General features: G+C 43.2%; 2 protein-coding genes across 2 annotated transcripts in view; one reads left to right on the top strand and one right to left on the bottom strand.

Moving 5' to 3' along the window:
• exoc3 (exocyst complex component 3) overlaps window positions 1–15931 on the bottom strand; it is a 59075-nt gene extending 43144 nt beyond the window's left edge. The window contains exon 1 of the mRNA XM_046407414.1: window positions 15912–15931. The gene's annotated coding sequence lies outside the window, so the exon portion shown is untranslated. The remainder of the gene's footprint in view (window positions 1–15911) is intronic.
• Window positions 1–24383, top strand: part of LOC124068885 — a 62191-nt gene that overhangs the window by 5015 nt on the left and 32793 nt on the right. The gene's annotated exons all lie outside the window — the stretch shown is intronic.

The following is a 24383-nucleotide window of genomic DNA, read 5'->3' as shown; positions in this document are numbered from 1 at the left end:
ACAACAGTCTGCATGTCTGTCTTCTGTTTCTCACCAGCAGTAACATTTCAGTAAATATGAACCAACATGGGCGGCTATTCTAAATTGCCCCTAGTGTGTACCCCGCCTCTCGCCCGTAGTCAGCTGGGATAGGCTCCAGCTCCCCCGCGACCCTGACGGATAAGCGGTATAGAAAATGGATGGATGGATGGATGAACCAACATACAGAGACTCACTTTGTCTCAGTGTCCACACGTTTCTCTTTCATGTTCTCTCTGCTGTGTTTCAGTCTGTCTCACTTTCTGTCTCTGCCTCTCACTCCGTCTGTCTCTCACTGTCCTCCTTCCTTTCTAGTCTGTCTCACCCCCTCACCTCTATTCACCTGTTTGTCCCCTCTGTCCCTCCCTTCTTTTCTCAGTTACACTTCAGTGATCTTTATTTGCACTGCATGTATACACAGCATATGTTACTAAAATATTAAAAATACATCAAACAGGAATGATAATATTGATCTCCAGTAGATCCTAATAAAGAACCTATAAACTGTCTTTGTCTCTGCCTGTCCAGAGCTTCCCTCGGTGTCTCTCCTCCAGAAGACTCCCTCCTCTCCAGTCAGCTGCCACGCTACAGGTTTCTACCCTGACAGAGCCATACTAAGTTGGAGGAAAGATGGAGAGGAGCTTTATGAGGACGTGGAGCTTGGAGAGATCCTCCCCAACCATGATGAAACCTTCCAGATGAGTGCTGACCTGAAGCTTTCATCAGTCACACCTGAAGACTGGAGCAGGTACACCTGTGTGTTTCAGTTCTCAGGTGTGAGAGAGGACATCGTGATCAAACTGGACAAAGCAGACATCAGGACCAACTGGGGTAAGACTGAGATTAGAGGAGACTGAAGGGAAGGTGTAGGTTTCCACTAAATGAAGTCTTAGCTTGACACTCTATTTATTCCACTCGTCATACTTCATATAAAAAAATGTAGTTTAACTGTCTACTTAAACACAAAAATAACAAGCAGTACAAAAATAATCAATTTCTAAAGAGAGTAAAAGATTGAATGAGAGTGGTCGTAAAACCATGTGGCTCCACTCTTAGCCTGTCTGACTGCCACTATGTTTCTTCCCAAGAAAAAAAAAAAAAAAAAAAGAGAGAGAGACTCACTTCTCACGAGAGTAAAACCCCATCACTAAAACTTACCCTGTCAACAGGAAGCAGTAGTTACAGCAACCTTTTCCCCCAAATTCGTTAATATAAAACTGAGATATTACATATCCCAAACCATACACAGTTTTAAGTGTAATCAAGTCAACAATTAATTTATAGCATTAGCATAAACTGTAAATATTACTTTCACTATTGTTTCACTCTTGAATATAAATTATAACATGCCAATCATTCAACATTAATAACATGTATTTGTCAAGCTGATAACCTCTTCTCTGCCAAGAGAGGCGTATCGCAGCGGGATTGATAACTTGAGTGATGGGAAAAGGACCCACAAACCGCAGTGCCAGTTTCTTGGAGGGAACCTTAAGGTTGAGGTCTGGCCGTTCGACTCCGGATGGTATCCAGAGGTCAGGCTGGCTCCTTCGAAAAATGAGACACAAATTGTGGACCTCTGTCAGAGACACTGTCCTTGCGAAAGCCATGAACTCGAAAAACATGGTTAAGCATGACTTCTGCCATCTCTTTGGCAGATGGCAACTTGGGCAAGGCAATAAACTTGACCATCTTGGAGAATCAGTCTACTACCGTGAGAACTGTGGTGTTACCTCGGGAGGGCGGAAGCCCCGTGACGTAGTCCATAGATATTTCCACCCATGGCCTGGGCGGAATAGGCTTGACGTTTTGAGACCCCGCCCTGTATGAGAGAAAGAGATTAAATCTGTTAAAGAACAACGCCCACCTGGCCTGGCGAGAATTCAGTCGTTGAGCCTGGCAAATGTATTCCAGGTTCTTATGGTTGGTCCAGACTATGAATGGCTGGGGAGCACCCTTCAGCCAATGCCGCCAAGAGAATGGCTGGGGAGCATCCTCCAGCCAATGCCGCCACTCCTTCAGTGCTAGTTTGACAGCCAACAGTTTGCGGTTGCCGACATCATAGTTTCTTTTGGCCTTAGACAGCCGTTGCGACAAAAAGGCACATCGGTGCATCTTACCATCCTCCTCGGATCTCTAAGAGAGGACTGCTCCAACTCCTTCATTGGAGGCGTCCAGCTCCACCACAAACTGCTGCTGAGGATCAGGTGGGGTGAGAATGGGAGCAGAGGTGAAGCGTCACTTGAAGTCCTGGAATGCTGCCTCCACCTCAGGAGTCCACAGAAAGCGCACCTTGGAGGAAGTCAGAGCATGAAGTGGAGCAGCTATGGCACTGAACTCCCTGATAAACCGCCTGCAAAAGTTAGCAAATCCGAGGAACTGCTGAACCTTCTTGCGGCTATCAGGTGTGGGCCACTCAGTCTTAGGATCCATCTGAACCTTGCCAGGGGCTACGATGAAGCCCAGGAAGGAGATGGTGTTGGCATGAAACTGTCTTTTCTCTGCCTTGATGTACAGCTTGTGGGAGTCAAGGTCGGCGGAATAAATGAGTATATCCATATATATATGGTCTAAAAAATTTCGAAGGACATCATTAATCATAGCCTGAAACACCACAGGTGCATTAGTAAGACCAAAAGGCATCACTAGGTGTTCATAATATCCACTAGGGGTGTTAAACCCCGTCTTCCACCCATCACCCTCTCTAATCCTGATAAGGTGAGCATTGCGGAGGTCTAGGAATCAGGTCAATGGCACAATCGTATGGTCGATGTGGAGGAAGTGACATGGCTTTGGTTTTGCTGAAAAACTCCTTGAGGTGGTGGTAGTAAGAGGGTACCAAATTCAAGTCTGGGTATTCGGCATCTGTGGGAGAATTAGCAGAAAAAACGTTAATAGCAGCCTTAGGTACCTCTGGTGTCGGTGAACCCTGGCCATGTTTTTCACAGTCTTTTCCCCATCCCCAGAATTTTACCCGATTTCCTCCCTCTCTCTGCCGAGTGCGGAAGCGGATTGTGTAATCGCACACCGACTCTGATCCCTGGCTCACCCCGCTAAGCTCTCGAGCCTTTTCCTGATCTGAGGTTACGGGGTCGAAAGTTCTTTGTAAAGCTGCCTTAAATTCAGGTAACAGTAGAAGTAGAAGAGTAACAGAGTCCAGAGTCTCGTGCCCACTCCGCCATGGCCCATGCTCGACCACACTCTCGCCCGACCCGACAGGTGGGAGATCATGAATGCTATCTTGGACCTGTCGGTGCAAAAAGCATGGGGAGTATGTTCATAGTGAATAGAACAGGAGCCACGGTTGATCCTGATGTCTTCACCAGATGGTCAAGAAGGTCCTGCACCTGGCTAGACAGGACTCTGATGTGCGATGCCATGGCTGTCTGAAACTCTTCCTGGCACGTGATACGGGCTTTCTGATCCTGCAAGGCAGCTTCCATCTGCCGGGTCTCTGCTGAGTCCATACTGGCCAGTGTGTACTGTCAAGCTAGGGCTCGGAGCAGGACTCAGATGCAGAGACTCGATTGTCAAAAGTTCAGACTTTATTAAAGACGTCTGTGATAACCTCTTGGCAGAGTGAAAACAAAACAATGTGGCTATGAAAGTAACCTAGCGTGTGTTCTTCCTTAGAGGAGACCACATGGCTATGAAACATTAACTCCTGCTCCGAGCCCTAGCTTGACAGTACACACTGACCAAAGAGGAAAAGAAAGCAACGTCTGGCTATAAAACTTTACGAAACAAAAGACGCTCACAGAGGAGGAATAATTCTACAATCTAATGAAATAACACTAAGAACAAAAAAATCACTCCATACGGAGGAAAATCTAAACTAACAACACGATAATATCTACAACCAAAAATCATTCTAAAAAGAGGAGAAAACTATGACTAATTCTAACAGGAAAACTAAACTGAGCTACAGAAGGTACAACAAAAAATCACTCTCAAAGAAAATGCAACAATGAGCTTACAAGGCAGAATACTATGGCTGTGACAAGGAGCGCTGGCTTGATCATATGAGGACGAAACACACTGGCACAAGACGAGGGAAACACAGACTTTTTGAACACATGAGGGTAATGGGAAACAGGTGGAAACAATCAGGTAATCGGGAAGACAATCAGACTGCAGACACGAGGAAGGGCAAGTGACCTGAAATGAGAGGACAGTTACTCTTCAAAATAAAACAGGAAATGACAAGACATAAAACCCAAAACAAGACAATGCCTCACCGCGGTGTGACAGCATTTAGGCTCCTACAGAATGTCTGTTTGCAGACCGTTTTAGCTGTTTTGGCTGCCCTTGAATACTTTGATTTTTTTAAGTTTCTGGGGTTTTTTTAGGTTTAGGGTTACAGAAACACATTTAAGATCATACAAACAATCCCACAAGTGAGTCAGAATAAATCTTTGGATGGACGATATCATCTGTTCTAACCTGCTTTGTCTGCATTGACTTTTTTCCCAGCAGAGGAGGCCAGTCGCATGAGCGTCTTCTTCTTTGCTGCTGTGATTGTTCTTGCTGCCATCGCTGTAGCTCAATTGATCGTTTACAGGAGAAGGAGGAGGAGAGGAATATAAAGATTTCAGGACTTTGATTGGTTGGTGCTTTCATCCATGTTGCATACTTGAAATGTTTCGTGCAGCTAACATTGTAAAACTCACAGCTTTTATGTCATAATAATGTGATAACAGTGTTGGGAGGAGAAGGTGGTGGACACAGTGATTAGATACTCAAGTAGAGTACTGATAAAACACTGAAAATACTCCTCAGTGATCAAAGATCTGCCTTAAATACCTGAAGGTATATAAACACTACTAGGACATAGAGTAAGTATGTATGAAAGTATGTGAGATGATTAATTTTGAGTTTATACTGTTGAGTGGTTGTTGTGCACTAGTAGGAGCAATTTGGTTACTGGCCAGAGTCAATGATTATGGGGAATAATCATTAAAGCAAAATCAGTGTATGCTTTATACACGTAAAAATCGGGGCACCACCCTGTCACCAGGGACCAATAACCAAATTAATAAATAGGAAATAACAGTCTCTTAAAATTATGAAGGATGAATCCGAGCACTGACTGTCATGAATCCAGCTGTTAATACAAGTACATTCACAATAACCACAGACAACGACAGGTTAAACTATAACAGGATTTATTAACCAGCAACAACCATCCAGAGATAAGTATCACTTTGTAATAAACACTATCATAATCTAAGTTTTATCAACACACATTAACTATTAACTAAAGATAACACAGGTACAGCAGCAAGAGTATATCTATACATGGGTGTGCATATATACAGGAGTGTGTGTGTGTGTGTGTGTGTGAGAGAGAGAGAGAGAGAGAGAGAGATGGCGATGGAGACCAAGATGGCAGAGGGATGACGCGGGGGGGCGTGTCCCTCGAAGTCCACTCGAACCGACAGTTACTCTAACTCAGGCTTTATGGGGTACATGTAGGCCGCTCTATTGTTTTCCAGAGCACATGGCCAGAGATCCCAACAGTGGTTTAATGTACAGCAGTGCATCATGTTCTTTAAGCTCATCAGGTTTTTGTAGTGTGGCTGGCTGAACTGCTTCACTCTTTGAGTAAGGTGCTCAAAATGGTTTAGAAAGGATTAGTGAAACCAGGTCCTGTTGTTTGGAAGACCATATGTTGACTGGTTACTGTTGGTGAGACTGCTGGAACCAGACAGACCTCTGTACCTTGACCTTTGTACCTCTACAGATGTTTGTCAGCATCAAGTTCACTGTTTTTGTGCTGATGTTTTGCATTTCAATAAAGCCCTCAACTTTCAAGCATTCATCTCCTTTTTTCCACACATTCATCTGTGACTTCAGTCACAGATTTATGGTTCTTTTCCAGACAATTTTAAGCTGTATTATGGACCAACATCCAAAATGTCTTTTTACCAAATATGGAGGATCACAGCAACAACGACTGGGAGACAGGAGGTCGCAAATTTAACAGATAAACATGAAGATGTTTCATTCAGAGCCCTCATTTGCCTTCTTGCCCTTAGCCTGAAAAGCTGAAGTGTCACCACATGTTGTTCCCACGGTAGACAATAAAGGAAAAGAAAACCAGGACCACTATTTCATTGTTGATCTGTTGTCTCTGTGCAGTATGTCAGCGTGCATGTAACCAAGGTTAAAAAGTCTGTATTATAATAATATAATTAATTAATAAGATGTAACCATAATATAATTGCACATTAAAAGACCAGCCAATCTGTAGCAGGCTCACGCTCATTTACCTGTTCATGTCAAGGTTCACTTCCTCTGGAGCCGTTGTGAGGATAGAGAGCATGCCCTCCATCGAGCACGATACTGACCTGTGACAATGTACCAATAAAACTGGGGGAAAAAAAGTGATTAAAAACTGCCTGAGAAATCTGGCGTGACTGCCTGGACTTGTGAGCGTGCGGTTGGAAGGACCCGACATCTCACTATGAGAGATCGTTTTTGCCAATGCTAAGTGTTAATTTCTAGTGTAAATACCCACGCAGGTTAATTGTTAGCAGTAAGGCTAACGTCGTAGCGCTAGCTCTACATACTATCAGCACGACGGTAGACACTACACATAACACACTCGAAGCACTGGTTTGACATTTTAAAGGTGCAATATGACGTTTGTGCATTTGTCCCACGCTGAGCTGTAATATGAGTTGCGTTAGTACTTTTATCTGTGCATTTTAAGCCCATTTAGCCACACTTTACTAATTGCCCATATTATATATTTCTCCTTACTGGTTTTAGTGATGTTTTGTGTGCTAATTATTATGTCAAGTGGGTATTTTGACATTGATTTCATTGAATTATTTTGAGAACATGATCTTTGAATATTCTGAGAATGTTGCAACATTATTACTGGATGTTGTGCTGTCATATTACAATGTTTATTCAGTTAAAAGAATTAAGAGGATGTTCTGACCCTACTATAATAGGTCAGGTTTTTTGTTGAACCCTTTGAACTTGGACCTACCTGGATGTTGGAGCCTGTAAGAGAAGACTGATGGCGAGCCACAGCCCGGAGGACAATTAGAATGCAGAGAATCAAGAACTTGGACCCCTTCAACCGTTCATTACACACACATGCACAACTTACTCATTCAACAATGCGGTAGGACTGATTTTTTCAACCTCCACGGTGTTGATACCGGGATTGAAGTGACAGAATAAAAAGGAGTTGAACTTAATTTTAAACGCAGCTGCAAAATTATTATTTTTTTGTTTCTTTCTAACTTACCCAGGTAAGATTTCTGTACTTTTTTATGTATTCACGTGTTCCTTTTTTCTCCTTCTCATTTTGTAATAAAGAAGGAAGCGTTACTGGTTCTTAAAGAGAGTAACACTGTGTTGCCTCGTTCCTGGGTCATTGTTTGGTTAATACTGGGCTCTATAGTCGATCGTGGAACTTCTGATTTCACAGGCCATCGTACCCAGTAATCCATTACGATCTTTCTCTCTATCTTTAACAGGTTACAAGTGTTGTGCGACTTAGTAGGAGCAATTTGGTTATTGGCAAAGAGTCAATGATTATGGGAAATAATCATTAAAGTAAAGTCAGTGTATGCTTTATACACATAAATATCGGGGCACCACCCTGTTACCAGGGACCAATAGCCAAATTAATTAATGGGAAAACAGTCTCTTAAAATTGTGAAGGATGATTCCGAGCACTGGCTGTCATGAATTCAGCTGGTATTACAAGTACATACACAATAACCACAGACAACGACAGGTTAAACTATAACAGGATTTATTAAACAGCAACAACCATCCATAGATAAGTATCACTTTGTAATAAACACTATTATAATCTAAGTTTTATCAACACCCATTAACTATTAACTAAGGTAACACAGGTACAGCAACAAGAGTATATCTATATACAGGAGCGTGTGTGTGTGTGTGTGTGTGTGTGGGTGTGTGTGAGAGAGACAGATGACAACAAAAGTATGGAGGCTAACAAGCTAGCCAGGTAGCGGCTAACAAGCTAGTGGCTAAAAACAAACAAGATGGCGGTTAGCAAGCTAGCCAGAGAGTGGCTAACAAGCTACAGGCTAAAAACAAACAAAATGGCGGTTAGCAAGATAGCCAGAGGGTGGCTAACAAGCTACAGGCTAAAAACAAACAAAATGGCGGTTAGCAAGATAGCAGCTAACAAGATAGCAGCTAACAACAAGCTAGTGGCTGACTACAATTAAGATGGCGGATGGCCACATGAGGGGAGGAGCTACAACCAGAATGGCGAGTGGGGAAACTACAACCAAAATGGTGGAGGACTACATGAGGAGGGGTCAGCACACCAGGATGAACAACCACATAAAGGATGACTCAGCAAACAAAACTAGTCACACGCATGTGATGACTCAGCAAAACCCAAAATGACTACGGAAGAATACGCCGGCCGTATTATTCAGAGCCAAGATGGTGATAACCAATGTGATGTTGCTTATGTGGTCACAGAAGAGAACGATGGGCGGAAGCCTTTGAGCGCCACGTACCCCTTGGTTACGGTTCGTGATCGCGTGCTCGGACTTTCGCCTCACCGTTCAGAAAGAAGAGTGTGAGGAAAGATAGAAATGAAAATACAAGAAACACAACCCAATAAAATAATCCACTCTAATTCTTTAGAAACTCGCGTGTCACCACACAATAGCGGAGTCAGTAAACCGGAGCTTGTCTGCTCAGCTATTGGTCCTTTAACTGGTGACGCGCGGTCTCGCTGAAACGGCGGAAATGACCGACCGGAAAACAAAATCAATGAATGCAGCACTTAAAAGTTACAGAAATCATGTGTAAACAACCCTACGTTACACTATCTCTGCCCAGACATAAGCCTCTTACGTTGCGTTGCTCCGATCATTCGGAGTTTGAAAGAATGATCCGCTTAAACGTTCGCAGCGTCGTCCTCGGCGGGATGCTGGCGGTCCGTTATTCTGATGATGCGGAGTGTTGATCTCTCGGCGGCAGCGGAGAAAATCACCGTTGAAGAGGTTAAACAAACTTTGTTTTCGTCCTTAACAAAGTCGGCGCGCGGCTCGTTAACGTGCGATCAGCTGATTGCCCAGCGATCCACGTCGGTAAAAGGAAAAAAGGAAAAGTTACAGGAAAAATACAGCAGTCTGTTTCTCGGCCTGCGAGTTGCAGAACTGTGACCCGGGATCTAAAATGATGTTAATCAAACGTTTGATTGTTGCTCCCTTTGGGCGGTTTGGACACTTGGAGAGCCTGGAGCAGCTCTCACTGTCACAGCACGCACGGGGAAAAAAAGCATGCTGATGGTCGCAGTGACCTTTTATTACCTGAGTGACGTCACCGTAGATTCCTTAGGGATGGCTGGCACACAGCCAATGTCTGTGCTCGTTCGGGGTTCGAACTCAGGAATTTATGACTAGGCGTACGCCATAAAATAGATTTCTAACGGTTAGTCACTCTAAGTCAGGCTTTATGGGTCACATGTAGGCCTCTCTATTGTTCTCCAGAGCACATGACCAGAGATCCCAACACAAGTAATAAGTGGCGAGCCAGCCAGGAGCCTAGTTCATTGCCAAACAGTCAACTGGAAAAAACTGTTTATTTGCTTAATAATTTGATACACATTACTAGAAATAATTTGGGCATCAAAGTTCCAAATGCAGTTCTAGTGAGTAGGTTGACAGGATCAGAAAAAGATGAAGAGATTCTTGACTTTTTGAAAAGATATGGTTCAATCAACAGGACTGTAGAGACAGATGACCCAACCGCAGAGTTTCATACAAACCTGGTAGTAGAGTATAACCATGGCACCGCTGTGCAAGCATTAGAACCTCTTTTGCTTTATACTCAGTCGCTACCGGACAGCCTTGATATCACCTACCATGTCCGAGCCCTGGCAAGTGTCTACACACAGCAGGTGGGCAGCAATGTTACGCGGACTTACCTTGACAAGCTGAAAGTAATAGCCAAGTTCAGTGGAAATTACTTCGAGGAGGTGTTAAAGGAGGTAATGTCATAAATAGAGGAATATAACGATGGTGCTGCACCCAGTGAGCATGTAACTTCCCCCCAACACCCAAGGGAAGCTGAGCAGGCTGCAGGGCCCAGCCAGCATGACATCCCGTCGCAGCTGTTGGTTGGTGCTCCCCCTCCCACCGAGTTCGATCTCTCTGATATTAATCAGGGAACAAATGCTCCCTCCTTTAATTCAAAGGCACCCATGACTTTGAGTCCCAGTGAGCTCAATCCACCTGAGGTGCAAAAGATAGTGGTGGAGCATATTGTGAGGAGCGAAGACAAACCCTCACACTCTCATCCTACTTTGAGATTGAGAGGTTTCTCTGGGAAGATTCTTCGACCATACAGTGAGGTTGATTATGACACTTAGCGGTCCCATGTAGATTGGATGATGAAAGATGTTTCTGTCTCTGACTTTGAGAAAACTCGGAAAATCCTTGAAAGTCTTCTTGTTCCAGCTTCTGATGTCGTCAGGCATCTTGGTCCTGAAGCACCCCCTACGGCCTATTTGCAAATTTGGACTCTGCATTTGCCACAGTTGAGGATGGGGAAGAACTGTTTGTATGGTTCATGAACACATTCTAGGACTCTGGGGAAAAACTGTCTGCCTATCTGCAGCGCCTTCAAGTTGCCCTGGGTAATGCCGTGCGCAGAGAGGGTGTCTCAGCACAGGACGGAGATTGGCACTTGCTCTGACAGTTTTGCAGGGGCTGTTGGGACAACGTCCCGCTTGCTGACCTCCGCCTAGAACACAAAAATCAGAACCCCCCTCATTTGCCCAGCTTTTGATGCTTTTATGCACTAAAGAGGATAGGCAAGAAGCCAAAGTCATGAGAATGAAACAACACTTGGGTACCACAAAACAGAAAGCCAAGTACAAGCTGTGTGTAACTGCGACGAGATCCAAGCTGAATCAGATGCTGGTGGCATATATGAGCTAATTAAACAGGTTGCAGATCTGAAAAATCAACTAGCATTTTTCATGAATAAGAAAAAGACGTCTTCCAAAAAAGAAACTGTGAAAGTGACAAAAACACAAAAACCTGACCATGCAATCACGGAAACCAACTCACTTTTGCATAAGGGCCTTGGTACTGCTTTGGCTGTGGAGAAGATGGGCACGTTGTTGCTACTTGTGAGTCGGATGCCAGCCCTGCCTTGGTAGCAGCAAAGCGAAAAGAATTGAGACAACGGCAGCAGTTGTGGGAGGCATGGAACGTCCCTACCTCTCCTTTAAACTGAGCCAAGTTCCTGTTGCGGGGCCAGACAAGAACTGATATTAATCAACCAGGTCCCACTGATTCTAAACAGAAAGTCACTGCCAAACAATGTGCTATGCTAAAGCAGTCTTGCATGAGAGGTCACGCCTTCAAGTTAGCTAAAGGCTTAGTGGGTACAAAGAGCACAGCACGGGTAGAAGTGGAAGGAAACTCCACAACCTCCCTATTAGATATGGGCTCCCAGGTCACCACAGTTCCTCACTCATTCTATTGGGAACACCTATCTAAACATGAAATCAGACCAATGTTTGACCTGCTAGAAGTTGAGCGAGCCAATGGCCAGTCTGGACCTTACCTGGGATACATTGAGCTGAGTGTCACCTTTCCCAGAGAGTTTTTGGGCATTGAAATTGAGGTGCCTACACTTGCTTTGACATACTTGTATTAATCGGCACCAACACGCTGGATGTACTGTATGAGACATACTGTGAAACTACTCCTGAGACATCGCAACCAATGGCACATGGCTACAAGGCAGTGCTAAAGGTCCTTGACAGAGGCAAAGCAAGGATGGTAACCTTGGATTGCTGAAGATGCATGGTGTAGGTCCCCAGTTGGTCCCAGCTGGCCAAACTGTGGTCCTGGAAGGTTGTGTTGCAGTGAATGGGTTCACTACTGAGAAGTCTGTAGTGTTGGAGCACCCTTCTGCATCCTCTTTGCCAGGTGGTTTGCTGGTGAAAACCTGCCTCATCAACTTGCCCATCAAACAACCACACAAGGTACCAGTAGTACTCACCAGTAAATCAGAACATGATGTTATTGTCCCTCAGAGGTGTATTATTGGTGAGATCAGTGTTTTCCAGAGAGTTCTGTTACAAGAGCGTAGTGTGCCTACACTGAAACCAGACTCTACTCAGAAACAGAAAATGACATTCAACTCCGGTGATTCTCCTATCCTGGCTGAGTGGAAGGAGCACATCACACAGAAACTGAACGGCATGGTTGAAGTTTTTGCACAGAATGACCTTGATTTTGGTAGAACCGACAGGGTCAAGCACCAAATTAAACTCACTGACGAGACGCCTTTCAAACACAGATCCCGCCCCATACATCCCCACGACTCGGAAGCTGTCCGTAAACATCTGCAAGAACTGCTTCAAGCTGGAGTGATTAGAGAATCCGAGTCTTCGTTCTCCTTGCCTATAGTGGTAGGGAGGAGGAAGTCAAGTCAAGTCAAGTCAACTTTATTTGTATAGCCCATTTTTACAAGCAGTTTGTCTCAAAGGGCTTAACATAACATCAGCAACATCCTCTGCCCTTCGACCCTCACATCGACTAAGGAAAAACTCCCAGAAAAACCTTTAACAGGAAAAAATGGAAGAAACCTCAGGGTGAGCAACAGAGGAGGGATCCCTCACCCAGGACGGGCAGACGTGCAATGGATGTTGTACAGGCAGGAAAGCAATTTGCAACATGAGAAATGACATTACTAAAAAGATAAGCAAAACAAAATCTCAACTGTTTAGTTTCACTTTTTGCTACCACCTCAATATGATTTTAACATTTCACAAGTTATAGGAAATTTATAGTATTGAAAATTATAATGAACTGCTGTAACATTCATGTATTCTTTTTTTATGTGATGTTGAGAATCACTATCCTATCAGTTCGATTTCGGCCCGTAGGGAGAACCACCCCGCCCATAGTCGGTACACAGAGGAATGACAGGCAGATGTCAACAATACACATTGGGTTGGTCATAGAGCCGGCTACAGTTCAACTTGAAGATCTGGATAGAGAGATATCTGCAGAAAGATACAGAGAGAGAGAGAGAGAGAAAGGGAGGGAGAGACACAAGACTACGAGGAGCACTGGACACACAGTTAGTGACATAAAATAATGAACTGCATGTTAGTCTGACGAGGGGAGAGGATAGAAGAGGAAAAGGAGGAGGGGAAACTGCTTGGTGGATCATGTTTGTGTCCCCCGGCAGCATAGGCCTATAGCAGCTTAGCTAAGATAGAGATTTAAAGATTAACAGTTAGTCAGACCTATTCTACCTGTGGCTATATATCATGAGGTGGGTGAAACTATGCCTACCAGCCCTACACACTTTATTTGGTGCTAACTATATGCTTTACTAAACAGAAAGGTTTTAAGTTTAGTCTTAAAAGTGGAGGTGGTGTCTGCCTGTCGAACCCAGATTGGCAACTGGTTCCACAGCAGGGGTGCCTGATAGCTAAAGGCTCATCCTCCCGTTCTACTTTTATAAATTCTGGGAACTGTAAGTAAACCTGCACTCTGTGATCTGAGTGTTCTATTGGGAATATATGGGACTATTAGATCCTGCAGGTATGATGGGGCGAGTCCATTTAGGGCCTTATATGTAAGTAGGAGAATTTTAAAGTCTATTCTGAATTTTACCGGAAGCCAGTGAAGAGAAGCTAAGATGGGGGAGATATGATCCCTTTTACTGATTCCTGTTAAAACTCTAGCTGCTGCATTTTGGATCAGCTGCAGGTTATTAATAGAATAATTTGGACATCCTGACAATAGTGAGTTGCAGTAGTCCAGCCTAGAAGTAACAAAAGCATGAACAAGTTTTTCAGCATCACTCTGAGAGAGGACACTCCTAATCTTAGCGATATTACGGAGGTGAAAGAAGGCGGTCTTAGAGGTCTGTTTAATGTGATGAATAAATGACACGTCTTGATCAAAGATAACGCCGAGGTTCCTTGCAGTCGTACTGGAGGCCAAAGTAATGCCGTCCAGAGAGAGAATATTATCAGCTATTCTATTTCTAAGGTGTTTGGGGCCTAGAACAATGATCTCAGTTTTGTCTGAGTTTAATAATAAAAAATTGGAGGTCATCCAGTCCTTTATGTCCTTAAGACATGCCTGGAGTCTGGCTAATGGCTCTGTTTCTTCAGGCTTTAAGGATAAGTACAGCTGAGTGTCATCAGCATAACAATGAAAGTTTATGCCATGTTTCTGAATAATATTTCCTAGAGGGAGCATGTATAAGGTGAACAGGATTGGCCCAAGCACTGAACCTTGTGGAACACCGAGGCTAACCCTTATATATGAAGAGGAAACATTATTAACTTGAGCAAAGTGAAATCTATCTGTTAAATATGATTTGAACCAGCATAGCGCAGTCCCTGTGATCCTAGTCTCATGTTCTAATCTGTGTAATAAAATGCTGTGATCTACAGTGTCGAAAGCAGCACTGAGATCTAGCAAAACAAGTATGGAGACAAGCCCGCGGTCTGATGCCATGAGGAGGTCATTTGTGACTTTAACCAGTGCTGTTTCTGTGCTGTGATGGGCTCTGAAACCAGACTGAAACATCTCAAAGAGACTGTACCTGTGTAGGTGATCAATCAACTGATTTGCAACCACTCTTTCGAGTATTTTAGATAAGAACGGGAGGTTGGATATCGGCCTATAGTTTGCTAAGATGTCTGGGTCAAGTGAAGGTTTTTTAAGTAAAGGTCTAATAACAGCGGTTTTAAACGCCTGTGGTACATAACCTGTTGTTAAGGATAAGTTTATCTGATCTAAGAGGGAAACGCCAATCAAGGGAAAGACGTCCTCGAGGAGCTTAGTTGGGATGGGGTCTAAGAGACATGTAGTTGGGTTAGATTTGTTAATGCTGGAGGTCAGCTCGGGGAGGTCTATGGGCAGGAACCTGTCCAGAGATGGAGTAGGATTAAAAGAGATTACTAGAGATGGCACTATATTGGCTATTCTGGGAAGATCTTTATTGATTATTTCTCTAATGTTATTGATTTTATTGGTGAAGAAACTCATGAAGTCTTCACTGCTAAGAGCTGCAGGAATATAAGGTTCAACAGAGCTGTGACTCTTGGTCAGCCTGGCTACAGTGTTAAAGAGAAAACGTGGGTTGTTCTTGTTTTTCTCTATTAATGTTGAATAATAGGCAGTTCTGGCTTCACGAAGGGCCTTTTTGTATGTCAATAGACTGTCTTTCCAGGCCCTCTGGGATTCAGCTGATTTAGAGGAGTACCACTTCCTCTCCATCCGTCTTGATGTTTGTTTAAGTGTTCTTAAATTTGAATTATACCAAGGAGCTAGCCTCCTATGATTTCTAACCTTCTTTCTCAGTGGGGCAACCATATCTAAAACTGTGTGCAGCGTGGCTGCAGTGTTGTTGACAAAGGAATCAATTACTGCAGGAGTAACGTTTAAATCAGTACGGTCTGTTGTACTGGTACATGGAGCTGAGGGGAGCTGTGATGGGAAGAAGAATGGAGACGTCCGTCTCTGTACTGATTAAGATAAGTTAAGATAGGTGATATTTTCTGGAAAACAGGAAGTTATGACTATGCTGACATGTATGACTCAATGAATAATTTCTAATGAGAAACACATTTCATTATAAATTTCTCATTTTTTGCAAATGCTTGCTAAATTTATCTTTGATCATTCAGTTGAATCAACAATTTTGATAACAATTATTGATCATTTATAACAAAAAAAACCCAAAAAAAAAAAAAAACCAAGCAATCCCTGGTTCCAGATTCCAGAATTTGCAAGGAACTGCTGCTTCTCAGTGATTACCTATGAGGTTTGGACTGCTGACATTTGAGTTGGTAAAACAAGCACCCCCATAAATTCGGCAAACATTCTTACCTCTGGCACTGAACGGATAAACGAGGACAAGATGCAAGAAAAAAAATTCTATTTACGTTTTCTAGTTATGTTGTTGTGGTTGGACAATTTTTCACCAGGAAGATGAGGGTAGGACCCGCCCTTCTCTGCCTCTGATTGGTTAGTAGTAGTTGCTTTCGGTAAATGGGATTGGTTCTTCTTTTTCTTTTTCTTCTTCTTCTTCTTCTTCTTCTTCTTCTTCTTCTTCTTCTTCTTCTTCTTCTTCTCCTGGCTCACAGTTCTGCTTGCATGGGGCTTCTCTTCTTCTTCGTGTGACAATTGGTGCATTACATTAAAGCATTAATGAGATTGGTAAGAGTAAAAAAATGTCAGGATGAGCCAGTCACAGACACAGTAGATACTTCCTTCACACTGAAGCAGGAACCAATGCCTCTACTTGTTTGTTCTCTCTTCTCTTTAGTTTCTTCTTTTTGTCTTTTCTTTTTTTCTCACTGATCTGTTGTGACTTAAGCTCTGGATAACAGTGTTAACTGCTAACTGCAGCACTTAAAAATTTGGTTTTATCACGAGCTACGACAATCTGCTGCCAGTAGGCCACTGCTGACCACATCAGAATCAGAATCAGCTTTAGTCTTTGCTCTCAAATTACACGAAACACACTTAACATATTAGTGTAAGAAACCACAAGGGGGCAGTAAGAAACATAAAGATATTATATACAATATAGATAAAAGATAAAAAATACTATATACAATAACAATGAAGAGAAAGATGGGATAGTGTAGGTAGGTAGGTATATTGTGCAAGGCTGATGGGGAGGGGCGAGGCTGTGGATGGCCTTGAATGTAAACAGGAGGATTTTGAATTCTATGTGTTTATCACAGGCGTATTACAGGGTTTGGCACCACAGAGGTAATTAGCAAATTCAAATACCAGATTTCATAATGACCTAATGTTTAAAATGAAAAACAAAACATATGCAAGTATATTGAATGTTGATTGTTGATTATCCTTAATGGTGAGAGTCAGACAGACTCTGTCGTGTGCCTCCATGTAGTTCAAAACTTTTCTAGATAGTTGGATTACATCTCCTGCCATTCATGTCAGTCTTAAAGCTGGGATGGTTGCAGCTCGTCTGTGGCTTATTTAGACATAAAGACTGAATGCCACGACACAACAACAATTATAAAATAAAATAATCACTGACTTCATACAACATAAAGTCTTGAGACATGAAGTCATAAGTTTAACTTATGACTTTAAAAAAAGTCTAATTTAGTTCATATTATCCATCCAAACGAGGCCTCAGTAAATCCAGTTTGTAGCTTGTTTTGTGTCAGAATCAGTTTGTGTCCCACAGTATCGCGGTCTAAACGCCCATTCAGCCGCTCCCACACAACTTGGTCTCTGTCGTGGATCTTCATTTCATCTCGTCCCTACTTGTCTGTTGCTTTTCCCACAAGGAACAACAAATGTGTAGAGAACAAAGCAGCTTCAACTTACCTGGTCCAACAACAGGATGAGGAAGTTATTTTTGTTGCTTTTCTTATGTCACGTTTCATCACCAGGTAAAAACACATTATAAATATTTACTTGAAAGTCTTTGGGTTTTGCGGCTGTCCGCCTCAAAGACAAACTAATTTAGTTTTACATTTACTTTTAGTTTATATTTGGATATTTTACTTATTTACATGTTTTATATTCATACTGAATGTATAAACCTTGTTTCAAGATTCAAGATTCAAGATTCAAGAGTCTTTATTGTCATTATGCAAGCATAACGAAATTTTGTGCAGATTCTCAGCTTCAAAACACACTTATAAATAGGAAAATAAAAAATTGCACACCTTAGAAGAAAATATAAAAATATAAAATACAAAGTACAAAATGCAGAATACGGAATACAGAGTGAGGTAGATAAAACAAAGTGCACTAGTGCCAGACTATGTGTATGAGTGTTTCACTGTAGGGGGGTTATTGCTTTAACAGCTCTGGGGAAGAAGCTGTCCCTGAGTCTGTTGGTGCTGGTTTTAATGTTCCTGTACCGCCTTCCTGATGGAAGCGGTACAAACAGTTCGTTGCCCGGGTGGGTGGGGTCTGTGGCAATGCGTCTTGCCTTCTTCTGGACTCGGGCAGTGTAAACTGAGTCCAGATCTGGTAGACTGCAGCCCACAATCCCCTGTGCTGTCCTCACCACCCGGGCTAAATCTTTCCTGTCCTGTGCTGTGCAACTGCCATACCACACAGTCACACTGAGACACAGGATGCTTTCGATCGTGGCTCTGTAAAAGTTCACGAGCAGCTGAGTAGACAGTCCAGTCCGTTTCAACTTCCTGAGAAAGAAAAGCCGCTGTTGGGCCTTTTTCACCAGGTGTGAGGTGTTCACTGACCAGGAGAGGTCAGAGGAGATGTGGATGCCCAGGAACTTGATGCTGTCCACCCGCTCAACCGCCTCCCCAAGTATACAGACGGGAGCGTGATCAGTTTTCCTGGATCTCCTGTAGTCTACTATGACCTCCTTGGTTTTGCTGATGTTCAGGATGAGGTTGTTCCTGGAACACCACTGTGTCAAGTTCTGGACCTCATCTCTGTAGTGGGTCTCATCATTGTTAGATATGAGACCCACCACAGTGGTGTCGTCCGCGAACTTGACGACCATGTTTGTGGGGTGGATAGCAGAGCAGTCGTGTGTGTAGAGTGTGAATAAGGCAGGGCTGAGTACACAACCCTGCGGCGTGCCAGTGTTGAGGATCAGTGGGGCTGATGTAGACTCCCCTATCCTCACCACCTGGGGCCTGTTGGTGAGGAAGTCCCTGATCCAGGAGCAGAGTGAGTCTGACAAACCCAGGTTGTGGAGTTTCAGGGCCAACATGTCCGGGGGGACAGTGTTAAAAGCCGAGCTGAAGTCCTGCAGTCAAACACTCCCTGAAGTTTCTTGTAACTGGATCTTCTGGAGTCCCATACTTGCCAGAGCTTGTGGCAGCTGCAGATGTTGACGATGTTCTGATGCTTTACTGCGACACCAACACGAAGATTCAAGAAGTAAAACAGGACTGGGTGGACAAATTATTCAAAGAGGATCCTCAGCAACGTCAGTGGTACAACCAACAGTGTTGGGAAGCTCAGCCTAACTTCTTCAAAGCCACGATTCCACAACACTTCAACCAAAGTGAAGGTACCGTATTTCTGTGTGATATAATCAACTTTTACTGCTAAAATGTTTTGCATCTTACTTTAGTAAAGTAATCCAACAGGTCAAGTTCTTTATTGTCGTACATAAAACAGTTCCAGCGAAGAATGAATGTCTGGCTCCATTCAAAACTAAAAATATAAAAATATAAAGAAACATCACGTCAGTGCAACAAAATCAAAATAGAATCTTACACATATTTAGCATAGAGCAGCAAACGTATAGCAATAGTATATAATGTGAAATAAAGTTTCAGATAAATTATAATACTGTTGTAACACCCGTCCCATGTAGCTGATATATCAACTCTGTGTTGAATGCAATGGTAGTACTATGAGCGGGGTCCTGGGTATCTTCACTTCAAAAAAAAAAAAAATTGTAAATCAAGCCAAAAAATTAAAGGAAAGCACGTGCGCTGGTTAAGGTACTCACAAAACCTTGGTAGCAACCGGCGAGCTGGTGACAAGGCTGGTCATGCTGCAAGTTTGTGTCCTGCGGCTGTTCAATGGCAGGCTATGTCTATCATTCTGCAGATCTGGGCTTCAGGGAACAACATACACGATGGAACGAGACAACTGACATCCACAGCAGGGTCCAAAGAGAGTGGCCTTGGTCCGATCACCTCTCAAAACTGGAGACTCGGCATCCACGAGTATTATGTGACTATTTCACCAAACCGCAAATGATGGTCCGCTTCCCTTCACTGCTTACTCACTGCTCACTGCTCACCGTAGGATCACGCCCACCGCTCACTGATTGGGATTTCACAAGTACATCGCCCAATGCAAATACATAAAACAAAAGACTGACATAACATAAAGTTAGGTAGTACACAGATCACATTTTCTCATGTACTCTGATAACAAAATTGTACAACACCCAGACAAACGTCATGAAATAAAACTGACAAAACTTGAAGTTGGCTTATAAAGTTTCTTTTTTTTTAAAAAAAAAAAAAACAAAAACAAACAAACAAAAAAAAACTACTATAACATTTTAATTCAGAACCTATTTATTGCTGTTTATTCAAATAACGATATTTATTTTTAGTCAGTTCAGTATAAAATGTCATTTTTAGACTGGGCTACACTGTGCTAACCTGTTGTGTTACATTAAAATGTGTAAAATGTCAATCAATCAAAAAATCAACTAGCTGTTTATCCACTATGATGGATGAACAGCTGATAAACAGGTAGTCTCGTAACAGTGTTGAGGAAATAGATGTAACCTAAGTTAAAGTTAAACTAAAAATTATTTCATTGAATTATACTGTATATAATAAAAAAATAAAAATCCCCTTGTCACCTGCTCTGGGGGGGGGGGGGGGGGGGGGGGGGGGTTGGTGCATGTGTCTTCTTCAAACTCGGGTCTTCTACCAGAGGCTTGGGAGTTTGAGGGTTCTACACAGTGTCTTAGCTGTTCCCAGGACTGCACCCTTCTGGACCACCGATATTGTACCTGGAATCTGCTGGAGCCACTCTTCTAGTCTGCGGGGCCACAGCCTCCAGTGCCCGTTTACCATTGGCCCCACTGTTGTATTTACTCCCCACCTCTTGGTATTTTCTGGTGTTCCTTCTTCTTGATGTTGCCGTCGGTCGGGATCACTTCATTCATCACCACTGCCCTCTTCAGTTGTTTGTTGACCACCACAATGTTGCTTGTTTCTTGGTTACGGCATTCAATGTACGTAATCCCCCGTGGAAGAGGAAGGTGGAGGCCGAGATCAGGGCAAAATGGAGAGAAGTCAGTCAGTTACAGAGAGGAGTGATGAAAAAAGGGCTACCTAAGAACAAGTCTACACCTTAGGCACTGGAGACCACCAAACGAAGACTCACAGCTCTGGCTGCCTGTCTGAAGAGATACACACGAGAAGTAGAAGAATAAACAGGATGTTCTCCATAGAACCATCCAAACTATACTTAGTGGCAGGGCAATAACTCAAGAATAGATGTTGATTCATTCCAGCTGCAGGTCACTGTCTAGGGGGCAGCCGTGGCCTAGAGGTTGGAGAAGCGGATTGTGAACGGAAGGTGGCTGGTTTGATTCCCCCACCAGACGGACAGGAAAAATTTGAGTATGGTGAAGTGATCATGTCCCCATCTCCCATTAGCTGGCTGCTGTGCGCTTGAGCAAGACACTTAATCCCCAATTTGCTCCCTGGGCGTTTGATGCAGCCCACTGCTCCTGTGTGTTTCACTGCATGTTGCATGTGTGTGTGTTTCAATCAGTGATGGGTGAAATGCAGAGAAGTAATTTCCCAGTTTGGGATTAATAAATTAAATGAAATTAAATAAAAAAAAAAAAGAACAGATCCAACCAAGGCTGAGATAGAACAGTAATGGAAGAATAAATGGGAGAAATAGGCAACACATTACATCAATGTGATGATGATCCACGCCTACTGGCTAAAGAAGCTAAGTGCACACCTTGAATGCGTAGCAGCACAAATGAACCAGCTGCTGATGAATGGGGCTAACCCAAGGAAGTCCTGATCATGAAGGATCCTCAGAAGGGAGCAATTCCATCCAACTGTCAGCCAATAACCTCCCTCTGCACAACCTGGAAGCTCCTGAGATAATGGATCCATGAATGAGTGGGGCACAGAAAGGAAATGATAGTCATACCAGGGGATCCAAGCACTGGCTGCTGGTGCTATACAGAGCAGTGACTCAACACTGCAAGACCACACAGACCAACCTGTGCACTGCTTGGAAGAAGAAAGCTTGCAACTGAGTGCCACACACCGATCCCGGAATGCTTGGGACAATAAGAGGTTTAATCAAGACAGATACACACACTGCAGGTGTGGTATGGTTTGTAAACAGTGGGTAACTGGGGATGCAAGTGTATCCAGTGCAGTGAAATAAGTATGCAGATGCCAGGTTTGGCCGTAGTATAGTGTACAGAGACCAAGTGTTAAAAGACCTCCATGTGTCAGTGTGGTGTCAGTAAACTGGTATAGAGATGAACTCGAGAGCTCATGCATTCAGCAGTCTTATGGTCTGTGGGATGAAGCTGTCCCTGAGTCTTCTACCATCAAGTTCAGGACGCTCTCACACTGGATGATGAATCCTGAACTACCCGACTCTTCCTCTCCCCAGTGCACTGCACAATTCACAATATTTTCAAGATCATCTTTCCACTAGAGATTTAATTTATTCATCATTGTTAATCACAGTGTCTCTCTCTCTCTCAGGTGTCCATGTCCATGCAGGTGTCCATGCAGAGGATGAGTGACTGTGAGTGGGTTGATGAGGCTGGAGATGTTACGGGCAGTACGGGCATGATGGAAAAGACTTCATATCATTTGACCTGAAGACGCTGACATGGATCGCTCTAAAACCACAGGCTGTCACCACCAAACTGAGCTGGGATGCTGAGAAAGCAGGAATACAAACAGGGAGATATTCTTTACTCACATTTGTCCTAAGTGGCTGAAGACGTATTTGGCTTATGGCAACAGCTCTCTGCTGAGAACAGGTAGAGTCACATGACCTGATGTGGTTTTATGGACAACAATATTCATATAACCTGCTCTGGCTCTAAAGTAAATTTAAATCAAAACTGAGACTGTAAAAGGCAGAGTTAGCATGAGTGAAGTAAATGTACACAGTCTCAGTGTTTCAAGATGAAAATACTGGCTCCACTGAACACTGTGATTGAGTTTGCATTAAACTATAAAAACTGTCAGATCTTATTTGACTGGAGAAAGTTTCTTTAGTGGTTGTGTAGTTCCCTTCTGTCTGTTTGCATACAACATTGAGGTTGTTGAGGAGTAAACACTTGGGTCAAGACTGAAATATCTTTGCAACTATGGAAGGGATTGCCATTAAGTTAGGTACTTAAGGACATCAAAGAGTGAACTGTTTAAACTTTCATTCACATCAGCCTCAGCTATATTTCATATTGCTATTGTCTCGGCTTTTTCCATACCAGAGCCGTGGGTAGAGTGAATGGGCGGCTGATTTAGACGCACTTCCGACGCATCTTTAGAAAGTTCCTTTAGTTTACAAAGTTCTTTATTTGTGAAAAAATATGAACAAAAACATCTTCAGAATTATAAGAATATTCAAGGCTAAACGAAACTTCACAGAAAACAAATCAAACGTGGCCTAAAGTGGTCAAAAAACTGTTTGCCACCACGTCCTCTCCACCCTCCATCTTCTCTTCCCCACATTCCCTTTCTTCCAAAAAATGTCACACCACACCTCTTACTGTAAATCAAGCAGACAGTCATGTGTATTCTTTATAATTCAAAAATAAAACAAGTCACAGTGTTTCTTACAGACATTTCAACAAATATAGCAATTTATCCAAATGGCAAACAGCTATGTAGCAAATATTAGCATGCTAATATACAGAACTTAGGTGCTATTTTCCTGACATTAGCATTTCCCTTAAAGCACAGCTGTAGCTCAGTAAAGCCACACAGAGCTGCTAGCATAGCTGTAGACTCTTAGTCTTATTGTTGTCTGTGCTTATTATTCATGTTGCATGGAATTTCACAACTCCCTTTAGGTTTGACCAACCGCAATCATTAAGTACAGATGAGTGATTGCCTTGACCTCTCACCTGATGAAGACCATGGAGAGGCTCATCCTCAGTCACCTTTGCTCTGTGGTGCGTAACTGTGTGTCTGAGGTGGTGGTCTGCAGCACGGGGGCCCCCCAGGGAACAGTACTCTCACCTTTCCTCTTCACCCTCTACACCTCGGACTTCACCTACAACACCAGCAGATGTCACCTCCAGAAGTTCTCTGACGACTCAGCCATTGTTGGCTGTGTGTCTGAGGGGAATGAGACGGTACAGGTCAGTCATCGTGGACTTTGTGGACTGGTGTGAGCGCAACCACCTGTGCTTAAACACCAGTAAAACAAAGGAGATGGTGACTGACTTCCGGAGAAGGTCATTACCACATACACCAGTGAACATCCAGGGCTTGGACATTGAGATTGTGGACAGTTTCAAGTACCTGGGTGTCCACCTCAACCATAAACTGGACTGGTCACATAACACCGATACCCTGTACAAGAAGGGCCAAAGTCGCCTCCACCTTCTGAGGAGACTGAGGTCCTTTGGAGTGTGCAGGCCCCTCCTAAGGACTTTTTATGACTCTGTGGTAGCCTCTGCTATTCAATACACTGTGGTCTGTTGGGGACCGGCATATCAGCGAGTCAGTCCATAAAGGAATTCAAATTAAATGTTGGTCTCAGCCAGAAATGAACGCTTCTGCCAGTATGACAGGTAGATAAGATTATGCTATAATAAAGTAAATTAAAAAAAAAAAAAAAGACGTTAGAGAG

The sequence above is a fragment of the Scatophagus argus genome, chromosome 13, assembly GCF_020382885.2.
Source record: "Scatophagus argus isolate fScaArg1 chromosome 13, fScaArg1.pri, whole genome shotgun sequence".
NCBI lineage: Eukaryota > Metazoa > Chordata > Actinopteri > Scatophagidae > Scatophagus > Scatophagus argus.
Note: the sequence above shows the minus strand (reverse complement) of the source record. Positions and strands in the feature narration are given on the sequence as shown.